The sequence below is a fragment of the Taudactylus pleione genome, unplaced genomic scaffold (genome assembly GCF_031769625.1).
Source record: "Taudactylus pleione unplaced genomic scaffold, aTauple2 ptg000050l, whole genome shotgun sequence".
NCBI classification, from domain to species: domain Eukaryota; kingdom Metazoa; phylum Chordata; class Amphibia; order Anura; family Myobatrachidae; genus Taudactylus; species Taudactylus pleione.
The window spans coordinates 1,379,992-1,394,120 of record NW_028284452.1 but is presented as its reverse complement, the minus strand read 5'-3'; the positions used below and the strand labels follow the sequence as shown (position 1 = coordinate 1,394,120).

At 39.2% G+C, this 14,129-nt stretch overlaps 25 non-coding genes across 25 annotated transcripts; all 25 read right to left on the bottom strand.

Moving 5' to 3' along the window:
- Nucleotides 1–75: 75 nt before the first annotated feature.
- On the bottom strand, nucleotides 76–148 carry TRNAV-AAC (transfer RNA valine (anticodon AAC)). The gene has a single exon. It is a non-coding gene; the product is annotated as a tRNA-Val (tRNA).
- Nucleotides 149–340: 192 nt separating this feature from the next.
- TRNAV-CAC (transfer RNA valine (anticodon CAC)) lies at nucleotides 341–413 on the bottom strand. The gene has a single exon. It is a non-coding gene; the product is annotated as a tRNA-Val (tRNA).
- A 75-nt stretch (nucleotides 414–488) lies between these two features.
- TRNAV-AAC (transfer RNA valine (anticodon AAC)) lies at nucleotides 489–561 on the bottom strand. The gene has a single exon. It is a non-coding gene; the product is annotated as a tRNA-Val (tRNA).
- Nucleotides 562–642: 81 nt separating this feature from the next.
- On the bottom strand, nucleotides 643–715 carry TRNAV-CAC (transfer RNA valine (anticodon CAC)). Its single transcript has one exon. It is a non-coding gene; the product is annotated as a tRNA-Val (tRNA).
- Nucleotides 716–948: 233 nt separating this feature from the next.
- Nucleotides 949–1,021, bottom strand: TRNAV-CAC (transfer RNA valine (anticodon CAC)). Its single transcript has one exon. It is a non-coding gene; the product is annotated as a tRNA-Val (tRNA).
- Nucleotides 1,022–1,439: 418 nt separating this feature from the next.
- On the bottom strand, nucleotides 1,440–1,512 carry TRNAV-AAC (transfer RNA valine (anticodon AAC)). The gene has a single exon. It is a non-coding gene; the product is annotated as a tRNA-Val (tRNA).
- A 1,398-nt stretch (nucleotides 1,513–2,910) lies between these two features.
- Nucleotides 2,911–2,983, bottom strand: TRNAV-AAC (transfer RNA valine (anticodon AAC)). The gene has a single exon. It is a non-coding gene; the product is annotated as a tRNA-Val (tRNA).
- A 724-nt stretch (nucleotides 2,984–3,707) lies between these two features.
- TRNAV-AAC (transfer RNA valine (anticodon AAC)) lies at nucleotides 3,708–3,780 on the bottom strand. Its single transcript has one exon. It is a non-coding gene; the product is annotated as a tRNA-Val (tRNA).
- A 233-nt stretch (nucleotides 3,781–4,013) lies between these two features.
- Nucleotides 4,014–4,086, bottom strand: TRNAV-CAC (transfer RNA valine (anticodon CAC)). The gene has a single exon. It is a non-coding gene; the product is annotated as a tRNA-Val (tRNA).
- A 192-nt stretch (nucleotides 4,087–4,278) lies between these two features.
- On the bottom strand, nucleotides 4,279–4,351 carry TRNAV-AAC (transfer RNA valine (anticodon AAC)). Its single transcript has one exon. It is a non-coding gene; the product is annotated as a tRNA-Val (tRNA).
- A 270-nt stretch (nucleotides 4,352–4,621) lies between these two features.
- On the bottom strand, nucleotides 4,622–4,694 carry TRNAV-AAC (transfer RNA valine (anticodon AAC)). Its single transcript has one exon. It is a non-coding gene; the product is annotated as a tRNA-Val (tRNA).
- A 233-nt stretch (nucleotides 4,695–4,927) lies between these two features.
- On the bottom strand, nucleotides 4,928–5,000 carry TRNAV-CAC (transfer RNA valine (anticodon CAC)). Its single transcript has one exon. It is a non-coding gene; the product is annotated as a tRNA-Val (tRNA).
- A 569-nt stretch (nucleotides 5,001–5,569) lies between these two features.
- On the bottom strand, nucleotides 5,570–5,642 carry TRNAV-CAC (transfer RNA valine (anticodon CAC)). Its single transcript has one exon. It is a non-coding gene; the product is annotated as a tRNA-Val (tRNA).
- An 80-nt stretch (nucleotides 5,643–5,722) lies between these two features.
- On the bottom strand, nucleotides 5,723–5,795 carry TRNAV-CAC (transfer RNA valine (anticodon CAC)). Its single transcript has one exon. It is a non-coding gene; the product is annotated as a tRNA-Val (tRNA).
- A 941-nt stretch (nucleotides 5,796–6,736) lies between these two features.
- Nucleotides 6,737–6,809, bottom strand: TRNAV-AAC (transfer RNA valine (anticodon AAC)). Its single transcript has one exon. It is a non-coding gene; the product is annotated as a tRNA-Val (tRNA).
- An 882-nt stretch (nucleotides 6,810–7,691) lies between these two features.
- Nucleotides 7,692–7,764, bottom strand: TRNAV-CAC (transfer RNA valine (anticodon CAC)). The gene has a single exon. It is a non-coding gene; the product is annotated as a tRNA-Val (tRNA).
- Nucleotides 7,765–8,333: 569 nt separating this feature from the next.
- Nucleotides 8,334–8,406, bottom strand: TRNAV-CAC (transfer RNA valine (anticodon CAC)). Its single transcript has one exon. It is a non-coding gene; the product is annotated as a tRNA-Val (tRNA).
- Nucleotides 8,407–8,486: 80 nt separating this feature from the next.
- On the bottom strand, nucleotides 8,487–8,559 carry TRNAV-CAC (transfer RNA valine (anticodon CAC)). The gene has a single exon. It is a non-coding gene; the product is annotated as a tRNA-Val (tRNA).
- A 1,588-nt stretch (nucleotides 8,560–10,147) lies between these two features.
- TRNAV-AAC (transfer RNA valine (anticodon AAC)) lies at nucleotides 10,148–10,220 on the bottom strand. The gene has a single exon. It is a non-coding gene; the product is annotated as a tRNA-Val (tRNA).
- Nucleotides 10,221–10,795: 575 nt separating this feature from the next.
- Nucleotides 10,796–10,868, bottom strand: TRNAV-AAC (transfer RNA valine (anticodon AAC)). Its single transcript has one exon. It is a non-coding gene; the product is annotated as a tRNA-Val (tRNA).
- A 993-nt stretch (nucleotides 10,869–11,861) lies between these two features.
- On the bottom strand, nucleotides 11,862–11,934 carry TRNAV-AAC (transfer RNA valine (anticodon AAC)). The gene has a single exon. It is a non-coding gene; the product is annotated as a tRNA-Val (tRNA).
- An 80-nt stretch (nucleotides 11,935–12,014) lies between these two features.
- Nucleotides 12,015–12,087, bottom strand: TRNAV-AAC (transfer RNA valine (anticodon AAC)). The gene has a single exon. It is a non-coding gene; the product is annotated as a tRNA-Val (tRNA).
- A 345-nt stretch (nucleotides 12,088–12,432) lies between these two features.
- On the bottom strand, nucleotides 12,433–12,505 carry TRNAV-CAC (transfer RNA valine (anticodon CAC)). The gene has a single exon. It is a non-coding gene; the product is annotated as a tRNA-Val (tRNA).
- A 1,336-nt stretch (nucleotides 12,506–13,841) lies between these two features.
- TRNAV-AAC (transfer RNA valine (anticodon AAC)) lies at nucleotides 13,842–13,914 on the bottom strand. The gene has a single exon. It is a non-coding gene; the product is annotated as a tRNA-Val (tRNA).
- An 80-nt stretch (nucleotides 13,915–13,994) lies between these two features.
- On the bottom strand, nucleotides 13,995–14,067 carry TRNAV-AAC (transfer RNA valine (anticodon AAC)). Its single transcript has one exon. It is a non-coding gene; the product is annotated as a tRNA-Val (tRNA).
- Between the last annotated feature and the right edge of the window lie 62 nt (nucleotides 14,068–14,129).

Sequence of the window (14,129 nt, the reverse complement as noted above, 5' to 3'; positions counted from 1 at the left end):
TTTGCATATGGGCTTTCAAAAATATTTTTTCTGCTAATAGTAACAGAAAAATCCAAAAATCTTAAATAAAAAAAAAGTTTCTGCCCAGTTTCAATCTGGGGACCTTTCGCGTGTTAGGCGAACGTGATAACCACTACACTACAGAAACTGTCTCTGTGGGGATGGAAAAGTATTGAAATTAAAAGTATGTTTCTACCCCCTTTCAAACTGGGGACCTTTCGCGTGTGAGGCGAACGTGATAACCACTACACTACAGAAACTGACTCTGTGGGGACGGAAAAGTATTGAACCTGGAAGAGCCATAGTAACAGAATACTCTTAAAATCATAACGTAAAAGAATGTTTCTGCCCAGTTTCGAACTGGGGACCTTTCGCATGTGAGGCGAACGTGATAACCACTACAATACAGAAACTGCCTCTGCAAAAATGGAAAAGTATTGCACCTGGAAGAGCCATAGTAACAGAATTAAAATCATAACGTAAAAGTATGTTTCTGCCCACTTTCAAACTGGGGACCTTTCGCGTGTTAGGCGAATGTGATAACCACTACACTACAGAAACTGCATCTCTGTGGGAACGGAAAGTATTGCACCTGGAAGAGCCATAGTAACAGAATACTCTTAAAATCATAACATAAAAGTATGTTTCTGCCCAGTTTCGAACTGGGGACCTTTCGCGTGTGAGGCGAACATGATAACCACTACACTACAGAAACTACCTCTGCGAGGACGGAAAAGTATTGAACCTGGAAGACCCATAGTAACAGAATCCTCATAAAATCATAAAGTAAAAGTATGTTTCTGCCCACTTTCAAACTGAGGACCTTTCGCATATGAGATGAATGTGATAACCACTACACGACAATAACTGCCTCTTGGGGAACGGAAAAGAATTAAACTTGGAAGTGCAATTTCCATATGGGCTTCCAAAATTATTTTTTTAAAAGTATGTTTCTGCCCAGTTTCGAACTGGGGACCTTTCGCATGTGAGGCTAACGTGATAACCACTACACTACAGAAACTGCCTCTGCAAAAACGGAAAAGTATTGCACCTGGAAGAGCCATAGTAACAGAATTAAAATCATAACGTAAAAGTTTGTTTCTGCCCAGTTTTGAACAGGTGACCTTTCGCGTGTGAAGTGAACGTGATAACCACTACACTACAGAAACTGCTTCTGTGAGGACGGAAAAGTATTGAACCTGGAAGATCCATATTAACAGAATCCTCATAAAATCATAAAGTAAAAGTATGTTTCTGCCTACTTTCAAACTGAGGACCTTTCGCATATGAGATGAATGTGATAACCACTACACTACAAAAACTGCCTCTTGGGGAACGGAAAAGAATTAAACTTGGAAGTGCAATTTGCATATGGGCTTTCAAAAATATTTTTTCTGCTACTAGTAACAGAAAAATCCTAAAATCCTAAATAAAAAAAAGGTTTCTGCCCAGTTTCGAACTGGAGACCTTTCGCGTGTTAGGCGAACGTGATAACCACTACACTACAGAAACTGCCTCTGCGGAGATGGAAAAGTATTGAACCTGGAAGACCCATAGTAACAGTATCCTCATAAAATCATAAAGTAAAAGTATGTTTCTGCCCACTTTCAAACTGGGGACCTTTCGCGTCTGAGGTGAATATGATAACCACTACACTACAGAAACTGCCTCTGTGGGTACGGAAAAGTATTGAACCTGGAAGAGCCTTAGTAACAGAATACTCTTAAAATCATAACGTAAAAGTATGTTTCTGCCGAGTTTCGAACTGGGGACCTTTCGCGTGTGAGGCGAACGGGATAACCACTACAGTACAGAAACTGCCTCTGCAGGGTTGGAAAAATATTGAACCTGGAAGACCCATAGTAACAGAATCCTCAAAAAATCATAAAGTAAAAGTATGTTTCTGCCCACTTTCAAACTGAGGACCTTTCGCATATGAGATGAACATGATAACCACTACACTACAGAAACAGCCTCTTGTGGAGTGGCAAAGTATTGAACCTGGAAGAGCCAGTAACAGAATACTCTTAAAATCATAATGTAAAAGTATGTTTCTGCCCACTTTCAAACTGAGGACCTTTCGCATATGAGATGAATGTGATAACCACTACACGACAATAACTGCCTCTTGGGGAACGGAAAAGAATTAAACTTGGAAGTGCAATTTCCATATGGGCTTCCAAAATTATTTTTTAGACTAATAGTAACAGAAAAATCCTGAATAAAAAATAAATTTCTGCCCAGTTTCAAACAGGGGACCTTTTGCGTGTTAGACGAACGTGATAACCACTACACTACAGAAACAGCCTCTTGTGGAGTGGCAAAGTTTTGAACCTGGAAGAGCCATAGTAACAGAATACTCTTAAAATCAAGATGTAAAAGTATGTTTCTGCCCCACTTTCAAACTGAGGATCTTCCGCATATGAGATAAACATGATAACCACTACACTACAGAAACTGCCTCTTGGGGAATGGAAAAGAATTAAACCAGGAAGTGCAATTTGCATATGGGCTTTCAAAAATATTTTTTCTGCTAATAGTAACAGAAAAATCCTAAATAAAAAGAAATTTTCTGCCCAGTTTCAAACTGGGAACTTTTTGCATGTTAGGCGAACGTGATAACCACTACACTACAGAAACTGAGTCTGTGCCAATGGAAAAGTATTGAACCTGGAAGAGCCATAGTAACAGAATACTAATAAAATCATAAAGTAAAAGTATGTTTCTGCCTACTTTCAAACTGAGGACCTTTCGCATATGAGATGAATATGATAACCACTACACTACAAAAACTGCCTCTTGGAGAACTGAAAAGAATTAAATTCGGAAGGGCAATTTGCATATGGGCTTTCAAAAATATTTTTTCTGCTAATAGTAACAGAAAAATCCTAAAATCATAAATAAATAAAAAGTTTCTGCCCAGTTTCAAACTGGGGACCTTTCGCGTGTTAGGCGAACGTGATAACCACTACACTACAGAAACTGCCTCTGCGGGGACAGAAAAGTATTGAACCTGGAAGAACCACAGTAAAAGAATCCTCATAAAATCATAAAGTAAAAGTATGTTTTTGCCCACTTTCAAACTGGGGACCTTTCGCATGTTAGGCGAATGTGATAACCACTACACTACAGAAACTGCCTCTGTGGGGACGGAAAAGTATTGAACCTGGAAGAGCCATAGTAACAGAATACTCTTAAAATCATAAAGTAAAAGTATGTTTCTGCCCAGTTTTGAACTGGGGACCTTTCGCATGTGATTCGAACGTGATAACCACTACACTACAGAAACTGCCTCTGCAAAAACGGAAAAGTATTGCAACTGCAAGAGCCATAGTAACAGAATTAAAATCATAACGTAAAACTATGATTCTGCCCAGTTTTGAACAGGGGACCTTTCGCGTGTGAGGTGAACATGATAACCACTACGCTACAGAAACTGCATCTGCAAGGTCGGAAAAGTATTGAACCTGGAAGACCCATAGTAACAGAATCCTCATAAAATCATAAAGTAAAAGTATGTTTCTGCCTACTTTCAAACTGAGGACCTTTCGCATATGAGATGAATGTGATAACCACTACACTACAAAAACTGCCTCTTGGGGAACGGAAAAGAATTAAACTTGGAAGTGCAATTTGCATATGGGCTTTCAAAAATATTTTTTCTGCTACTAGTAACAGAAAAATCCTAAAATCATAAATAAAAAAAATGTTTCTGCCCAGTTTTGAACTGGGGACCTTTCGCGTGTTAGGCGAACGTGATAACCACTACACTACAGAAACTGCCTCTGTGGGGAAGGAAAAGTATTGAACCTGGAAGACCCATAGTAACAGTATCCTCATAAAATCATAAAGTAAAAGTAAGTTTCTGCCCACTTTCAAACTGGGGACCTTTCGCGTCTGAGGCGAATGTGATAACCACTACACTACAGAAACTGCCTCTGTGGGTATGGAAAAGTATCGAACCTGGAAGAGCCATAGTAACAGAATACTCTTAAAATCATAACGTAAAAGTATTTTTCTGCCCAGTTTCGAACTGGGGACCTTTCGCGTGTGAGGCGAACGTGATAACCACTACACTACAGAAACTGCCTCTGCAGGAATGGAAAAATATTGAACCTGGAAGACCCATAGTAACAGAATCCTCAAAAAATCATAAAGTAAAAGTATGTTTCTGCCCACTTTCAAACTGAGGACCTTTCGCATATGAGATGAACGTGATAACCACTACACTACAGAAACAGCCTATGCGGGGACGGAAAAGTATTGAAAGTAAAAGTATGTTTCTGCCCACTTTCAAACTGGGGACCTTTCGCGTGTTAGGCGAACGTGATAACCACTACACTACAGAAACTGCCTCTGTGGGGACGGAAAAGTATTGAACCTGGAAGAGCCATAGTAACAGAATACTAATAAAATCATAAAGTAAAAGTATGTTTCTGCCTACTTTCAAACTGAGGACCTTTCGCATATGAGATGAATTTGATAACCACTACACTACAAAAACTGCCTCTTGGGGAACGGAAAAGAATTAAACTTGGAAGTGCAATTTGCATATGGGCTTTCAAAAATATTTTTTCTGCTACTAGTAACAGAAAAATCCTAAAATCATAAATAATAAAAATGTTTCTGCCCAGTTTCCAACTGGGGACCTTTCGCGTGTTAGGCGAATGTGATAACCACTACACTACAGAAACTGCATCGTTGGAAATGGAAAAGTATTGCACCTGGAAGACCCATAGTAACAGAATCCTCATAAAATCATAAAGTAAAAGTATGTTTTTGCCCACTTTCAAACTGGGGACCTTTTGTGTGTTAGGCGAATGTGATAACCACTACACTACAGAAACTGCCTGTGTGGGGGACGGAAAGTATTGAACCTGGAAGAGCCATAGTAACAGAATACTCTTAAAATCATAACGTAAAAGTATGTTTCTGCCCAGTTTCGAACTGGGGACTTTTCGCGTGTGAGGCGAACGCGATAACCACTACACTACAGAAACTACCTCTGCGAGGACGTAAAAGTATTGAACCTGGAAGACCCATAGGTAACAGAATACTCATAAAATCATAAAGTAAAAGTATGTTTCTGCCCAATTTCAAACTGAGGATCTTTCGCATATGAGATGAATGTGATAACCACTACACTACAGAAACAGCCTCTTGTGGAGTGGCAAAGTTTTGAACCTGGAAGAGCCATAGTAACAGAATACTCTTAAAATCATAATGTAAAAGTATGTTTCTGCCCCACTTTCAAACTGAGGATCTTTCGCATATAAGATGAACGTGATAACCACTACACTACAGAAACTGCCTCTTGGGGAATGGAAAATAATTAAACGTGGAAGTGCAATTTGCATTTGGGCTTTCAAAAATATTTTTTCTGCTAATAGTAACAGAAAAATCCTAAATACAAAGAAATTTTCTGCCCAGTTTCAAACTGGGAACTTTTTGAGTGTTAGGCGAACGTGATAACCACTACACTACAGAAACTGCCTCTGTGGGGATGGAAAGTATTGAACCTGGAAGAGCCATACTAACAGCATACTCTTAAAATCATAACGTAACAGTATGTTTCTGCCCAGTTTCGAACTGGAGACCTTTTGCGTGTGAGGCAAACGTGATAACCACTACACTACAGAAACTGCCTCTGAGAGGATGGAAAAGTATTGCACCTGGAAGAGCCATAGTAACAGAATACTCTTAAAATCATAACATAAAAGTATGTTTCTGCCCAGTTTCGAACTGGGGACCTTTCGCGTGTGAGGCGAACATAATAACCACTACACTACAGAAACTACCTCTGCGAGGATGGAAAAGTATTGAACCTGGAAGACCCATAGTAACAGAATCCTCATAAAATCATAAAGTAAAAGTATGTTTCTGCCCACTTTCAAACTGAGGACCTTTCGCATATGAGATGAATGTGATAACCACTACACTACAATAACTGCCTCTTGAGGAACGGAAAATAATTAAACTTGTAAGTGCAATTTGCATATGGGCTTCCAATATTATTTTTTAGACTAATAGTAACAGAAAAATCCTGAATAAAAAATAAATTTCTGCCCAGTTTCAAACAGGGGACCTTTCGCGTGTTAGACGAACGTGATAACCACTACACTACAGAAACAGCCTCTTGTGGAGTGGCAAAGTATTGAACCTGGAAGAGCCATAGTAACAGAATACTCTTAAAATCAAAATGTAAAAGTATGTTTCTGCCCCACTTTCAAACTGAGGATCTTCTGCATATGAGATAAACGTGATAACCACTACACTACAGAAACTGCCTCTTGGGGAATGGAAAAGAATTAAACCTGGAAGTGCAATTTGCATATGGGCTTTCAAAAATATTTTTTCTGCTAATAGTACCAGAAAAATCCAAAATAAAAAGAAATTTTCTGCCCTGTTTCAAACTGGGAACTTTTTGCGTGTTAGGCGAACGTGATAACCACTACACTACAGAAACTGAGTCTGTGCCAACGGAAAAGTATTGAACCTGGAAGAGCCATAGTAACAGAATACTAATAAAATCATAAAGTAAAAGTATGTTTCTGCCTACTTTCAAACTGAGGACCTTTCGCATATGAGATGAATATGATAACCACTACACTACAAAAACTGCCTCTTGGAGAACTGAAAAGAATTAAACTCGGAAGGGCAATTTGCATATGGGCTTTCAAAAATATTTTTTCTGCTAATAGTAACAGAAAAATCCTAAAATCATAAATAAAAAAAAAGTTTCTGCCCAGTTTCAAACTGGGGACCTTTCGCGTGTTAGGCGAACGTGATAACCACTACACTACAGAAACTGCCTCTGCGGGGACAGAAAAGTATTGAACCTGGAAGACCCATAGTAAAAGAATCCTCATAAAATCATAAAGTAAAAGTATGTTTTTGCCCACTTTCAAACTGGGGACCTTTCGCGTGTTAGGCGAATGTGATAACCACTACACTACAGAAACTGCGTCTGTGGGGTCGGAAAAGTATTGAACCTGGAAGAGCCATAGTAACAGAATACTCTTAAAATCATAAAGTAAAAGTATGTTTCTGCCCAGTTTCGAACAGGGGACCTTTCGCGTGTAAGGCGAACATGATATCCACTACGCTACAGAAACTGCTTCTGCGAGGTTGGAAAAGTATTGAACCTGGAAGATCCATAGTAACAGAATCCTCATAAAATCATAAAGTAAAAGTATGTTTCTGCCTACTTTCAAACTGAGGACCTTTTGCATATGAGATGAATGTGATAACCACTGCACTACAAAAACTGCCTCTTGGGGAACGGAAAAGAATCAAACTTGGAAGTGCAATTTGCATATGGGCTTTCAAAAATATTTTTTCTGCTACTAGTAACAGAAAAATCCTAAAATCCTAAATAAAAAAAATGTTTCTGCCCAGTTTTGAAATGGGGACCTTTCGCGTGTTAGGCGAACGAGATAACCACTACACTACAGAAACTGCCTCTGCGGGGATGGAAAAGTATTGAACCTGGAAGACCCATAGTAACAGTATCCTCATAAAATCATTATGTAAAAGTATGTTTCTGCCCACTTTCAAACTGGGGACCTTTTGTGTGTTAGGCGAATGTGATAACCACTACACTACAGAAACTGCCTGTGTGGGGGACGGAAAGTATTGAACCTGGAAGAGCCATAGTAACAGAATACTCTTAAAATCATAACGTAAAAGTATGTTTCTGCCCAGTTTCGAACTGGGGACCTTTCGCGTGTGAGGCGAACGCGATAACCACTACACTACAGAAACTACCTCTGCAAGGACGGAAAAGTATTGAACCTGGAAGACCCATAGGTAACAGAATACTCATAAAATCATAAAGTAAAAGTATGTTTCTGCCCACTTTCAAACTGAGGATCTTTCGCATATGAGATGAATGTGATAACCACTACACTACAGAAACAGCCTCTTGTGGAGTGGCAAAGTATTGAACCTGGAAGAGCCATAGTAACAGAATACTCTTAAAATCATAATGTAAAAGTATGTTTCTGCCCCACTTTCAAACTGAGGATCTTTCGCATATGAGATGAACGTGATAACCACTACACTACAGAAACTGCCTCTTGGGGAATGGAAAAGAATTAAACGTGGAAGTGCAATTTGCATATGGGCTTTCAAAAATATTTTTTCTGCTAATAGTAACAGAAAAATCCTGAATAAAAAGAAATTTTCTGCCCAGTTTCAAACTGGGAACTTTTTGAGTGTTAGGCGAATGTGATAACCACTACACTACAGAAACTGCCTCTGTGGGGATGGAAAGTATTGAACCTGGAAGAGCCATAGTAACAGCATACTCTTAAAATCATAACGTAAAAGTATGTTTCTGCCCAGTTTCGAACTGGAGACCTTTTGCGTGTGAGGCAAACGTGATAACCACTACACTACAGAAACTGCCTCCGAGAGGATGGAAAAGTATTGCACCTGGAAGAGCCATAGTAACAGAATACTCTTAAAATCATAACATAAAAGTATGTTTCTGCCCAGTTTCGAACTGGGGACCTTTCGCGTGTGAGGCGAACATAATAACCACTACACTACAGAAACTATCTCTGCGAGGACGGAAAAGTATTGAACCTGGAAGACCCATAGTAACAGAATCCTCATAAAATCATAAAGTAAAAGTATGTTTCTGCCCACTTTCAAACTGAGGACCTTTTGCATATGAGATGAATGTGATAACCACTACACTACAATAACTGCCTCTTGGGGAACGGAAAATAATTAAACTTGTAAGTGCAATTTGCATATGGGCTTCCAATATTATTTTTTAGACTAATAGTAACAGAAAAATCCTGAATAAAAAATAAATTCCTGCCCAGTTTCAAACAGGGGACCTTTCGCGTGTTAGACGAACGTGATAACCACTACACTACAGAAACAGCCTCTTGTGGAGTGGCAAAGTATTGAACCTGGAAGAGCCATAGTAACAGAATACTCTTAAAATCAAAATGTAAAAGTATGTTTCTGCCCCACTTTCAAACTGAGGATCTTCTGCATATGAGATAAACGTGATAACCACTACACTACAGAAACTGCCTCTTGGGGAATGGAAAAGAATTAAACCTGGAAGTGCAATTTGCATATGGGCTTTCAAAAATATTTTTTCTGCTAATAGTACCAGAAAAATCCAAAATAAAAAGAAATTTTCTGCCCTGTTTCAAACTGGGAACTTTTTGCGTGTTAGGCGAACGTGATAACCACTACACTACAGAAACTGCCTCTGCGGGGACAGAAAAGTATTGAACCTGGAAGACCCATAGTAAAAGAATCCTCATAAAATCATAAAGTAAAAGTATGTTTTTGCCCACTTTCAAACTGGGGACCTTTCGCGTGTTAGGCGAATGTGATAACCACTACACTACAGAAACTGCCTCTGTGGGGACGGAAAAGTATTGAACCTGGAAGAGCCATAGTAACAGAATACTCTTAAAATCATAAAGTAAAAGTATGTTTCTGCCCAGTTTCGAACTGGCGACCTTTCGCATTTGAGGCAAACGTTATAACCACTACACTACAGAAACTGCCTCTGCAAAAACGGAAAGTATTGCACCTGGAAGATCCATAGTAACAGAATCCTCATTAAATCATAAAGTTAAAGTATGTTTCTGCCCAGTTTCAAACTGAGGACCTTTTGCATATGAGATGAATGTGATAACCACTGCACTACAAAAACTGCCTCTTGGGGAACGGAAAAGAATCAAACTTGGAAGTGCAATTTGCATATGGGATTTCAAAAATAGTTTTTCTGCTACTATTAACAGAAAAATCCTAAAATCATAAATAAAAAAAAAGGTTCTGCCCAGTTTTGAACTGGGGACCTTTCGCGTGTTAGGTGAACGAGATAACCACTACACTACAGAAACTGCCCTGCGGGGATGGAAAAGTATTGAATCTGGAAGACCCATAGTAACAGTATCCTCATAAAATCATAAAGTAAAAGTATGTTTCTGTCCACTTTCAAACTGAGGACCTTTCGCATATGAGATGAATGTGATAACCACTACACTACAAAAACTGCCTCTTGGGGAACGGAAAAGAATTAAACTTGGAAGTGCAATTTGCATATGGGCTTTCAAAAATATTTTTTCTGCTTCTAGTAACAGAAAAATCCTAAAATCATTCATAAAAAAAATGTTTCTGCCCAGTTTCGAACTGGGGACCTTTCGCGTGTTAGGCGAACGTGATAACCACTACACTACAGAAACTGCCTCTGTGGGGATGGAAAAGTATTGAACCTGGAAGACCCATAGTAACAGTATACTCATAAAATCATAAAGTAAAAGTATGTTTCTGCCCACTTTCAAACTGGGGACCTTTCGCGTCTGAGGCGAATGTGATAACCACTACACTACAGAAACTGCCTCTGTGGGTACGGAAAAGTATTGAACCTGGAAGAGCCATAGTAACAGAATACTCTTAAAATCATAACGTAAAACTATTTTCTGCCCAGTTTCTAACTGGGGACCTTTTGCGTGAGAGGCGAACGTGATAACCACTACACTACAGAAACTGCCTCTGCAGGGATGGAAAAATATTGAACCTGGAAGACCCATAGTAACAGAATCCTCAAAAAATCATAAAGTAAAAGTATGTTTCTGCCCACTTTCAAACTGAGGACCTTTCGCATATGAGATGAATGTGATAACCACTACACTACAAAAACTGCCTCTTGGAGTACTGAAAAGAATTAAACTCGGAAGTGCAATTTCAATATGGGCTTTCAAAAATATTTTTTCTGCTAATAGTAACAGAAAAATCCTAAAATCTTAAATAAAAAAAAAGTTTCTGCCCAGTTTCAAACTGGGGACCTTCCGCTGGTTAGGCGAACGTGATAACCACTACACTACAGAAACTGCCGCTGCGGGTTTGGAAAATTATTGAACCTGGAAGACCCATAGTAACAGAATACTCATAAAATCATAAAGTAAAAGTATGTTTCTGCCCAGTTTCGAACTGAGGACTTTTCGCGTGTTTGGCGAACGTGATAACCACTACACTACAGAAATTGCCTCTGCGGGAATGGAAAAGTATTGAAAGTAAAAGTATGCTTCTGCCCACTTTCAAACTGGGGACCTTTCGCGTGTGAGGCGAACGTGATAACCACTACACTACAGAAACTGCGTCTGCGGGGACAGAAAAGTATTGAACCTGGAAGACCCATAGTAAAAGAATCCTCATAAAATCATAAAGTAAAAGTATGTTTTTGCCCACTTTCAAACTAGGGACCTTTCGCGTGTTAGGCGAACGTGATAACCACTACACTACAGAAACTGCCTCTGTGGGGATGGAAAAGTATTGAACCTGGAAGACCCATAGTAACAGTATACTCATAAAATCATAAAGTAAAAGTATGTTTCTGCCCACTTTCAAACTGGGGACCTTTCGCGTCTGAGGCGAATGTGATAACCACTACACTACAGAAACTGCCTCTGTGGGTACGGAAAAGTATTGAACCTGGAAGAGCCATAGTAACAGAATACTCTTAAAATCATAACGTAAAACTATTTTCTGCCCAGTTTCTAACTGGGGACCTTTCGCATGTGAGGCAAACGTGATAACCACTACACTACAGAAACTGCCTCTGCAGGGATGGAAAAATATTGAACCTGGAAGAGCCATAGTAACAGAATCCTCCAAAAATCATAAAGTAAAAGTATGTTTCTGCCCACATTCAAACTGAGGACCTTTCGCATATGAGATGAATGTGATAACCACTACACTACAAAAACTGACTCTTGGAGAACTGAAAAGAATTAAACTCGGAAGTGCAATTTGCATATGGGCTTTCAAAAATATTTTTTCTGCTAATAGTAACAGAAAAATCCTAAAATCTTAAATAAAAAAAAAGTTTCTGCCCAGTTTCAAACTGGGGACCTTTCACGTGTTAGGCGAACGTGATAACCACTACACTACAGAAACTGCCGCTGCGGGGTTGGAAAAGTATTGAAACTGGAAAACCCATAGTAACAGAATACTCATAAAATCATAAAGTAAAAGTATGTTTCTGCCCAGTTTCGAACTGGGGACTTTTTGCATGTTAGGCGAACGTGATAACCACTACACTACAGAAACTGCCTCTGCGGGAATGGAAAAGTATTGAAAGTAAAAGTATGTTTCTGCCCACTTTCAAACTGGGGACCTTTCGCGTGTGAGGCGAACGTGATAACCACTACACTACAGAAACCGCCTCTGCGGGGACAGAAAAGTATTGAACCTGGAAGACCCATAGTAAAAGAATCCTCATAAAATCATAAAGTAAAAGTATGTTTTTGCCCACTTTCAAACTAGGGACCTTTCGCGTGTTAGGTGAATGTGATAACCACTACACTACAGAAACTGCCTCTGTGGGGACGGAAAAGTATTGAACCTGGAAGAGCCATAGTAACAGAATACTCTTAAAATCATAATGTAAAAGTATGTTTCTGCCCAGTTTCGAACTGGGGACCTTTCGCGTGTGAGGCGAATGTGATAACCCCTACACTACAGAAACTGCCTCTGCAGGGAAGGAAAAATATTGAACCTGGAAGACCCATAGTAACAGAATACTCTTAAAATCATAACGTAAAAGTATGTTTCTGCTCAGTTTCAAACTGGGAACTTTTTGCGTGTTAGGCGAATGTGATAACCACTACACTACAGAAACTGCGTCTGTGCCAACGGAAAAGTATTGAAACTGGAAGAGCCATAGTAACAGAATACTAATAAAATCTTAAAGTAAAAGTATGTTTCTGCCTACTTTCAAACTGAGTACCTTTCGCATATGAGATGAATATGATAACCACTACACTACAAAAACTGCCTCTTGGAGAACGGAAAAGAATTAAACTCAGAAATGCAATTTGCATATGGGCTTTCAAAAATATTTTTTCTGCTAATAGTAACAGAAAAATCCAAAAATCATAAATAAAAAAAAAGTTTCTGCCCAGTTTCAATCTGGGGACCTTTCGCGTGTTAGGCAAACGTGATAACCACTAAACTACAGAAACTGTCTCTGTGTGGATGGAAAAGTATTGAAAGTAAAAGTATGTTTCTGCCTACTTTCAAACTGGGGACCTTTCGCTTGTGAGGCGAACGTGATAACAACTACACTACAGAAACTGCCTCTGCGGGGACAGAAAAGTATTGAACCTGGAAGACCCATAGTAAAAGAATCCTCATAAAATCATAAAGTAAAAGTATATTTCTGCCTACTTTCAAACTGGGGACCTTTCGCTTGTTAGGCGAACGTGATAACCACTACACTACAGAAACTGCTTCTGCGAGGACGGAAAAGTATTGAACCTGGAAGACCCATAGTAACAGAATCCTCATAAAATCTTAAAGTAAAAGTATGTTTCTGCCCACTTTCAAACTGGGGACCTTTCGCGCCTGAGGCGAATGTGATAACCACTACACTACAGAAACTGCCTCTGTGGGTACGGAAAAGTATTGAACCTGGAAGAGCAATAGTAACAGAATACTCTTAAAATCATAACGTAAAACTTTTTTCTGCCAAGTTTCTAACTTGGGACCTTTCGCGTGTGAGGCGAACGTTATAACCACTACACTACAGAAACTGCCTCTGCAGGGATGGAAAAATATTGAACCTGGAAGACCCATAGTAACAGAATCCTCATAAAATCATAAAGTAAAAGTATGTTTCTGCCCACTTTCAAACTGAGGACCTTTCGCATATGAGATGAATGTGATAACCACTACACTACAAAAACTGCCTCTTGGAGAACTGAAAAGAATTAAACTCGGAAGTGCAATTTGCATATGGGCTTTCAAAAATATTTTTTCTGCTAATAGTAACAGAAAAATCCTAAAATCTTAAATAAAAAAAAAGTTTCTGTCCAGTTTCAAACTGGGGACCTTTCGCGTGTTAGGCGAATGTGATAACCACTACACTACAGAAACTGCCGCTGCGGGGTTGGAAAAGTATTGAACCTGGAAGACCCATAGTAACAGAATACTCATAAAATCATAAAGTAAAAGTATGTTTCTGCCCAGTTTCGAACTGGGGACTTTTCGCGTGTTAGGCGAACGTGATAACCACTACACTACAGAAACTGCCTCTGCGTGAACAGAAAAGTATTGAACCTGGAAGACCCATAGTAAAAGATTCCTCATAA